Source organism: Terrapene carolina, unplaced genomic scaffold (genome assembly GCF_002925995.2).
Source record: "Terrapene carolina triunguis isolate 2854851 unplaced genomic scaffold, T_m_triunguis-2.0 Scaffold58, whole genome shotgun sequence".
Classification (NCBI taxonomy): domain Eukaryota; kingdom Metazoa; phylum Chordata; order Testudines; family Emydidae; genus Terrapene; species Terrapene triunguis.
The window spans coordinates 96,066,581-96,076,515 of NW_020664409.1; positions in this window are offsets into that span (position 1 = coordinate 96,066,581).

Here is a 9,935-nt window from a genome sequence, read left to right on the forward strand (position 1 = left end):
GTCTAGTTGTTGCTCTTTTCACTATATCAAAAATGAGTTATGATGGTGGCTTGCAATGTGATCACCTTTCTATTAAGAACTAAACTAAGACTGTCTACACTTAAAATGGTAGCAGCACTTCAGTATAGATACTCACTGTAGCCAGGGGAGGGGTTCTCACATTACTATGGTAAATCCACTACCCTAACAGGCTGTAGTTAGGTCAACCAAAGATGTTGACCCAATGCTGCCTACAGAGGGACTTAAGTCCTTTGTAACTAAGCCAGTGGTGGGGGTGAATTTCTCATACCACTGAGTGAGATAGCTGGGTCCATAATTTTCCTGGTGTAGACTGGACCTGAACGGAGTCATTTTTGCACCAGCCAGTCCAGCGGCTGTGTGGGCTTTCTGTACCTTTCAAACCATTAAGCTGTTGTTAATAACTCCAGAGCTAAATAGTAGGGGCAGGATTTACTATGCATTTTCATTTTGCACTAAGGACTGGAATTAATTATATATTCATCTTACAATACAATCCTACACCAATAGTGGAGGATACTAGTGTAAACTCTACTACTGCTTCCTGTATTTATCAAAAATAAGTGGTGGAACCAAATCAAAATTAAGGAATACAACATGGTAAAAAACAAATGAAACTACTATTTTGTCTACTTTGAATGGTGGGGTTCTGAAATGAACATTTCTAATTCTGTTATTCATAGCAGACAATGTTTTAGCTCTAATGAATGTAAGAACGAAGTGGAAAAAAATCAAAAAACTCTTCCAAGAACAAAAACCAATTTTACTGACGCATAACCAAACTACACCAATAGTTATGCCTTCATTTACCTACTCTACAAATTACGGCGAAGAAAGAAAACACTAATTTCTTAACTGCAGATTAAATCTCTGACTGAATCTGACCCAACAGTTTAACTGTCTTGTCACATGACCTCTAAAATCAGGAATTAACTCAAATTATGGTTTTTGTCTCAAGCCTTGGAGAAAGTCCCCATGTGTGTAACAATATAGACAACTAGCTGCATTAGTTAGACAACCTCTTCCCTCAAACATTTTAGGTTCATACACCCCCCCCTTACTCATGTCTGCCTCCCCCACAGGAGCTGGGAGCAGGGCTGTGGCTACCTGGGATGATAAAGGGGCTGCAGCTGGGGGCAGAACTGGGGCTGGGAGCAGGACCATGGCTGGGGCCAAAGTGGAGCAGAGCTGGGTGGTGCTCCCTCCACAGCTGACCCAGGCCCTGCTGTGCCCCCCTGAACATTTCTCTGTGTCCCTTTAGGGGGGGGCATGCCCCACCGTTCAGGGACCTCTGCTTTAAAAGTATGTTTTAAGGTGGCAATCCTTTCCCCCTTCTGCTGCCTGTGTGCTGAAGCAGCCTGAGTCAAACCAAGAAACAAATTAGGCATTGGATCGAGGAGGGGGGAATTATTTTTTTAAATGAAAGCCTGTCTCTGATCATCCTGCATTTACAAAAAGAGCATTTCAGAAGCACTGGTCTGAAATTTGCAGTGATTGTATGCGGTGCAGTTGTAGCCCATGTTGGTTTCACGATACTAGAGAGTGAAGCTGGGTGAGCTGTAACTCTGTGGCTCAAAAGCTTGGCTCTTTCTCACCAACAGAATTTGGTCCAATAAAAGATATTACCTCACCCATCTCGTCTTTCTAATTTACAATGCTAACATTTGTAAGAAGACTTAAATGCACCTGTAACAAACAAGCTGCTTGATTGCTGGATATTAGAGCAAATAACCTCTGCTAGACAAGATACCTCATGTATCTCCCATCGTTTTCTGACATTCTAACATTTCCCACCAATCATCCTGTAAGGTCGGGTTGTGGTTGGACAAATCATATTTCATTTCTACATTGCCATAAATATTAATATTTGAAAAGTTGACAAGGTCCTTGCTCTGAAGCACTTACAATAAAAGTTGTTGTAGCACACTGCCTATAGGTGTGCTGTCTGGGATTTCCAGTGGGGCCTATGGAAGGTAGGTGCCCATATCCCATTGAATTTCTACAGGTGTTGGGTGCTTAGGATCCTTTGAAAAATATTGGTCTTTGTTAAACTTGTCTGGATCCCTCTTAGTAAGTTTCTAAAATGGCCTGCAGTCACTTTTTTGAGGATGTGACATGAGCAGGTTAGATATTGGTGAACAGAAGACCATGAAATGAAACTTGAGCAGTTCTGTCATGTCAGAACCATAAGTAGGGTGCTTTCCACTACCTGTGACCCTTAGAGCAATTTCTACGTTCATAAAGCACTCATTGGGGGAGGTAGCTTTATTCACTTTAAAAAAAGTATGTATTTAATACTTTTCTGCCCTGCATTATTTCTGGGTTCCAGTAATAATTTGCACAGCATCTGTTGTCCAACAATTTCAAAATGCTTTTCAAATCAGTTATGTTAGCCTACACACTTTACAAATGGATACATATTCATCCAGCAAAGAAGAGGCAGGGTTGTGGGTTTGGCTCCAGGTCCCCTGCATTAACAACATTCCTTTTATCACCTTTGTTCCCATTAATAAGTTCAGGACGCAGAGACTAGGTAGCAGAGTACCTCTTACATACAGCTTTCCTAAAACCATGGGAAATATTTGGGAGATAGCAGTCCTTGCTTTAGCTACAGACATGAAGGTTCCCAATCTTTTAATAAATTGGATTTTTTTTTCTTTACTCATTTTCTGTACTAATCTTCACTTGGGCCATGCGCCGACCCACTGCCAGAACAGTAAAACAGATCTTTATCATACTCCAAATGGACCTTTTTATCTGCTTTAGGAGATCCCAAGGATTTATGGGTGTTTCCTTGTTTTAAAACGATTGTATCTAAATGCCATAGCAAAAAGTGGGTTAAAAATAGTACCTGAGGTCAAGAAAAAAACTGCAAGCTGTCATAAAACCATTGCTGCAGCAAAGAAGAGGTTGTTTCCACTCCTATAGTTCGTGTGACAGGTTGGGAATAAACGAGATATCCCAAAGGAGTTTCTGGGATGGATTCAGTTAGTGATGCATTAGAATCATAGGGTTTGAAGGAACTGCCAGGGTCATCTAGTCTGACCCCCTGCCAAGATGCAGGATATGCACTGTATATAGAGGAGGAAGTGTTAGTTTCTGCTGCTGTTTTTGGAGCAATAAAGGTTGATAAGCTTGTAAAAGAAGGCACTGGGTCTTGAAATGTAATAAGCTTTCACACCGCTTGCCAAACAGCTGTACCACAACAATGTTTAAAATACCAGCAGCATTTTTATCTCCATCTCTCTGCTCTTCCAGTTCTACCTGAGCATTCAAACAATATCTGTTGCAAAAGCATGAAGCAGCAAATTGTGCTAAATTGTGGTAAAAAAAACAACTAGGTGGCACTCAGAAATAGTCCTTAATAGTGAGAATAAATTTGCCTGCAATGACACGCTTTGGTAATTAAAATGTAACAATACGGGTCTTTAGTATTCCATCATTTCTTTCTCTAGCACATCATTTCTGTCCAGCCAACTAATTATAAATATGTATCATCATATAATGTTTTAGGACACATGGTTAGGATTTTCAAAAGCACTGAGCATTGACCTAATTCTGTGCCCATTAAAGTCAATGGCAGTTCACCATTCCTTCAATTGAAACAGAGCTGGGCCAACACTGAGCACTTTGGAAAATCTCATTGTGTATGTATATAGAGATCATTCACCAACCACTAGAGTAGCTATTCCCATGGTGGACCATGGCAGCCAATACTATTCCATGACAGCTTGGGGGATGGAAGTGAAGAATAATATGTCCAATTTACATTAAAGGGAAAATTGGAGGTAGGCAGACTGGAATCACCCTAAACTGGAATTAAGATAGAACACTGAAGTTAACTCACCAATTTAACTCACCGTGGGATTTTTAATTACCATGCATATCCAGAGCTTAGGTTATACATCTCATCAGAAAGACAGCACCTTCAGCTGTACAGTGCCTCCTAGAACCATGCTGCTGCATGGATTCAGGAGTGATTCTGAAAGAAAAGCACCACTTACTGAAACAACAACACTTGCTTTCCCTTTGAGGTTTACTCACAGACCAGGCCTAAACCTGCTTAGCTCAAGAGATCTGGAAAGATCAGAAAATAAGTTGGTCAGGCTGCAGGCTTTGGTATTATACTCATGCAAAGTAAATGTAAGTATTTTGTCATTAAAGTATGGTGGTTGACTGAAAAGAGACAATGTAAAAATGGTATTAACTGTATTGTAAATAATAAATATAATAAAAGGGTCAGAGTTATCTTTCATCCAGCTGAGAACAAGGATTGGGTGAGACTTTGGCCAGAGTCGATCAATGCTGCTCCCTTTAAGGTCTTTTTCACCCTCCCATACAGGAGCCAAGCGTGTAGCCTCTTCAGTGTCCCCAGCCTCTGCCATGCAGGGAAGTCAGACTGATGCAAAGTTAATTTTAGTGGCAAAATAAAGATGTATCCAACTTCATCATTAGGTGCTGTATTTGAACAGTGGTCTGTTGCCAGCTTTTGGGATCCCACACTCGCTATCTCAAAGTTATTTATATGTAGCTATCAAATCATTCTGGTCCTAGATCACCTTCTGTGTTATGGAACCCAAGCTACAAACTAGTATCTATGTGTTGTTTGTTCCCAATGCTCCTCTGTACAGACTAGAACCTATGCCCACCAAATTCAATGGCAAAACTTCCACTGACTTCAATGGCTAAGGAGCAGACTTTTCATTGCACAGCCACTGCTTTGAGTTATATATACACACTGTAACACTATCTTCTTCTATACGGATCTGGGAGAGAAAGGTAGGTCATGAAGTATAATACTGTTGACATTTTGTCCATCTGAGTTTCAATGCAAAATCTTCCCACTGTTTGCCTTTTGTTTTTAATTCACCTTTCTCCACACCCATCATGATTTTACTCATTGTTTAGCCATGGTGGCATTTTTTTGGTCCTCTTACTATTTTTTTTAATTATTATTTGGGGTGCACATTTAGTCTTATGGTGTTTATAAAATGTCTCCACGCAGCTTGTAGGCATTTCACTCTTGTGAGAGTTCCTTTTAATTTCTGTTTAACCAACTTCCTCATTTTTCTGCTGTTCCCTTTTTGAAGTTAAATGCTACGGTGGTGGGTTTCTTTGGTATTCCCTCCCACCCCAATGATATTAAATTTAATTATATTATGGTAACTACTACTGAGCGATTCAGCTATAGTCACCTCTTAGACCAGATTCTGTGCTTCACTTGGGATTAAATCAAGAACTGCTTCCCCCTTTGTGGGTTCCAGGACTAGCTACTCCAAGAAGCAGTCATTAATGGTGTCTAGCAATTTGATCTCTGCATCCCATCCTGAGGAGACATGTACCCAGGCAATAAGGGAATAGTTGAAGTCCTCCATTGTTACTGAGTTTTCTGTTTTTGTAGCCTCTTTAATATGCCAATCACAATCACCATCACCGTCCTGGTCAAGTGGTTGGTAGTATATTCCTACTGCTATAGCTTTATTATTCAAGCATGAAATTTCTATCCATAGAGATACTATGGTACAGTTGGATTCATTTAAGATTTTTCCTATATTTGTCATTCCTATAGATTTTATATCCTGGTATTACTGTGTCCCATTGATTATTATCATCCCACCAAGTTTCTGTATTGCCTATTATATCAAAATCCCCATATAATACCAGGCAGTCAAGTTCACCCATTTTAGTATTTAGACTTCTAGCTTTTGTATACAAGCACTTACAAAATTTGTCACTATTTAGTTGTCTGCCTTCATGTGACTGGGTTTTTTTTTTTTTGCAGTTTCTACTTTATCAACTTCTGTCCTCGCCGCTTTATTAGGATATAGAGTAACCCCTTTAACAAATCCTCTCCTAAGGGATGTCTCTGTCCAAACTGTCTGCTCCTCTGCACCTGTTGGCTTTCCTCCAGCTCTTAGTTTAAAAATTCTTCTATGACCTTTTTAATTTTACATGCCAGCAATCTGGTTCCGTTTTGGTTTAGGTGGAGCCTGCCCTTCCTGTATAGGCTCCTCCTTTCCCAAAAGTTTCCCCAATTTCTAGTCAACCTGAATCCCTCCTCCGACCACCATCATCTCATCCATGCATTGAGACCCTGCCGTTCTTCCTTTCTAACTGGCCATACACATGGAACTAGAAGCATTTCAGAAAATGCTACCAGGGAGGTCCTGGACTTTAATCTCTCGCATAGCAGCCTAATTTGGCCTCCAGCACCTCTCTCCTATCTTTCCCTATGTCACTGGCACCTACATGTACCATGACCACAGGCTCCTCCCCAGCAATGCTGCGCAAGAGCGTTCTCTCACAAAACCAAGTATAAATTCTAGCTAAAACTTCACTGTTCCAGTTATGTGGAATTATGATTTCCCTGTAGGATCAAAAAGAAAAAAAGGATTAGGTGCTATGACTGAAGAGGTTTTAAAATATAAGCTGTAAAAATGGAGCAATCTCACTGGATAATAAAGAGTTTCAAGCAATGAAATTAATACAGCACAATTCCCTGCTTGGAACTAATTAGCCCCATCGGCTTCCTTCATGTTCATATACCCATGATGAAAGAGGACTGAAATAGCAGACAGAAAAAAATCTTCGAGGTATTATACTTTATACAACCATTGTGACGGCTCTGGGGTTTGAGTAACCAAAGCCACACAGCTACTACAGGCTCTTTCACTGAATGGAGGTTAAAGAGAGTGAGTTGTGTGATGTGTTACTCTGGCCTGGTCTACACCTAAAACTGAAACATTTCATGCTCTGTGTGATGTGGTTAGGTCAATCTAGCCCCCAATGTAGACGCAGCTGGGTTGACAGAAGGATTCTTATGTTGACCTAGCTACCGCCTCTCGGAGAGGTGGATTTACTACCACGACAGAAAGCCCCTTCTGTTACTGCAGTAAGTGTTTATACTAGAGCAGCACAGCTGCAGTGCTGTAGACGTACTGCTGAAGCACTTGTAATGTAGACATAGCCTCAGGCTAAGGCCCCAATCCTGCAATCATATCTCTGTGGGAGCTCCCTTATATCTATGCAAGTCCCTGTTGTAATGTAGTCCCTTGTTTTGCAGCATCTATTACTCAGTGGGGCTACAGGCATGTGCAAGGGTCTGTTTGTGTGGCTCCAATTGCAGGAGCAGGATCTATGCTACTTCCTCAGCCACCCTATTTCCCATTATTTTCCTGTCTACCTTTTTCCTTGATGGCTCTAGTCTCTATATTTTTCACTGATATTTATCCCACAAATACACAGTAGAAAAACCCAAAACACTGCATATATATATATATATATATATATACACACACATACATACATACATACATACAACCTGACTTCTCCAAAGCAATGACGTCTAGCAAGCATGCATTTGGAAAGACTGTCTCGATATATTTAAAATCAGACAGGACAACCCACTACAGAAGGGCTGAAGGGGCTGGAATATATGAGAGATATTTTCCATTCCTAATTTTGTATGACTTTTATTTCATTATTTCACATTTTTTATCATTTTCTGCCACTGATTTGCTTTTGTTTTCACTCCAGTGAGGCTTCGTTATTAAATCAGGAGTAAAACAGTGTCCAGAGGCTAAAGTGAGTAAATCAATTAATAATACAATAATACTTTGTATTTATCTAGCAAGGTACTTAGCAAAGTCTGTGCCCTGTCCTGCTTTCCTTGCATACTCAAGGCTCCCACTGAAGTTTTCAGAATGGAGAGAGGTAAATAGTGGTGTCCCCCAGGAGTCTGTACTGGGAGCAGAGCTATTCAACATATTCATAAATGATCTGGAAAAAGGGGTAAACAGTGAGGTGGCAAAATCTGCAGATGATACAAAACTACTCAAGATAGTTAAGTCCCAAGCAGACTGCGAAGAGCTATGAAAGGATCTCACAAAACTGGGTGACTGGGCAACAAAATGGCAGATGAAATTCAGTGTTGACATATGCAAAGCAATGCACATTGGAAAACATAATCCCAACTATACATATAAAATGATGGGGTCTAAATTAGTTACCACTCAAGAAAAAGATCTTGCAGTCCTTGTGGATAGTTCTCTGAAAACATCCACTCAATGTGCAGCGGCAGTCAAAAAAGCGAACAGGATGTTGGGAATCATTAAGACACGGAGAGATAATAATACAGAAAATATCATATTGCCTCTATATAAATTGCTGGTACGCCCACATCTTGAATACTGTGTGCAGATGTGGTTGCCCCATCTCAAAAAAGATATATTGGAATTGGAAAAGGTTCAGAAAAAGGCAACAAAAATGTTTAGGGCAGTGGGTCTCAAACTTTTTTACTAACGACCCCTTTCACACAGTAAGCCTCTGAGTGTGACCCCCCCCCCATAAATTAAACACACTTTAAAATATATTTAACACCATTATAAATGCTGGAGGCAAGCCGGGCTTGGGGTGGAGGTTGACAGCTCGCGACCCTCCATGTAATAACCTCGTGACTTCCTGAGGAGTCCCGACCCCCAGTTTGAGAACCCCTGGTTTTGGGGTATGGAACAGCTGCCATATGAGAAGAGATTAATAAGACTGGGACTTTTCAGCTTGGAAAAGAGATGACTAAGGAGGGGATATGATAGAGGTCTATAAAATCATGACTGGTGTAGAGAAAAAATAAATAAGGAAGTCTTATTTACTCCTTCTCATAACACAAGAACTAGGAGTCACCAAATGAAATTAATAGGCAGCAGATTTAAAACAAACAAAACAAAGTCTTTTTTCACACCGCACAGTCAACCTGTGGAACTCCTTGCCAGAGGATGTTGTGAAGGCCAAGACTATAACAAGGTTCAAAAAAGAACTAGATAAGTTCATGGAGGATAGGTCCATCAGTGGCTATTAGCCAGGATGGGCAGGGATGGTGTCCCTAGCCTCTGTTTGCCAGAAGCTGAGAATGGGTGATGGGAGATGGATCACTTGATGATTACCTGTTCTGTTCATTCCCTCTGGGGCACCTGGCATTGGCCACTGTTGGAAGACAGGATACTGAGCTAGATGGACCTTTGGTCTGACCCAGTATGGCCGTTCTTATGTTCTTATAAAGAATCCAGAGCTGGACTCTGCAAGGTCCGAAGTACAGTCACCCTTTCAACTGTTAAACAAGACCCCACAATGCTACACTACAGTTAAAACCCAGCTTTGAAAGAGCAAAAGTAATGTTTCTTGCCAAAATATTCTTTTTCTACTGTAATCAACTTTAATTTTGTTCACTACAAACGAATAAAAAATAACATCAGTTGCTAATTGTTATTTATTCATCATTTATTGACTATAGACATTGAAATTCATAATGGATTCAAAGACATAAAATCATATTATGTTGATAAATCACACTGTTTTATAATACGAATTCAGCCTTGCAAAATTCCTCTCATCTGAGGAGAGTAATATTTTTCTTTGAGCACAAGTAAAACCCTGTTAGGCTTTTTCATTATCATTAATCATTGTGTTAGAGAGTGAGATAATATTATTGTATTGTGCCTAGATGGTACATTTTCAAGACTGTTTTGAAAGGCTGTAATGAATATCTTATGAAGGGACTGTGAAATGAAATTGACAGCAAAATTATTTGTATGTGCAACGTATCGTGATTAAATTTCCCTCTCTGTAAAATTAGAATGTTATTGAAAAACATTTTTCCCCATCTGCTTTTGAGAAAGTGGAAGAACTTTATGATTCACACACCGACCTTTGTAGATTAGAATGGAATTCTTCTATGTCTTCTTATAAGGGTTTCTGTATTTATCCGCACCCTAGATTTTATTAGAGTATTCATGTGTTTGATTAGAGATGAAATTAGCTGTTCCAGTTCTGCTTTCCTAAATCTATAATCTCACTATTGTATGTGACCCCCCAATCTTACTCTTGCAGAATGACAAATCAGCAAATATGCCTCAAAGCTTGAA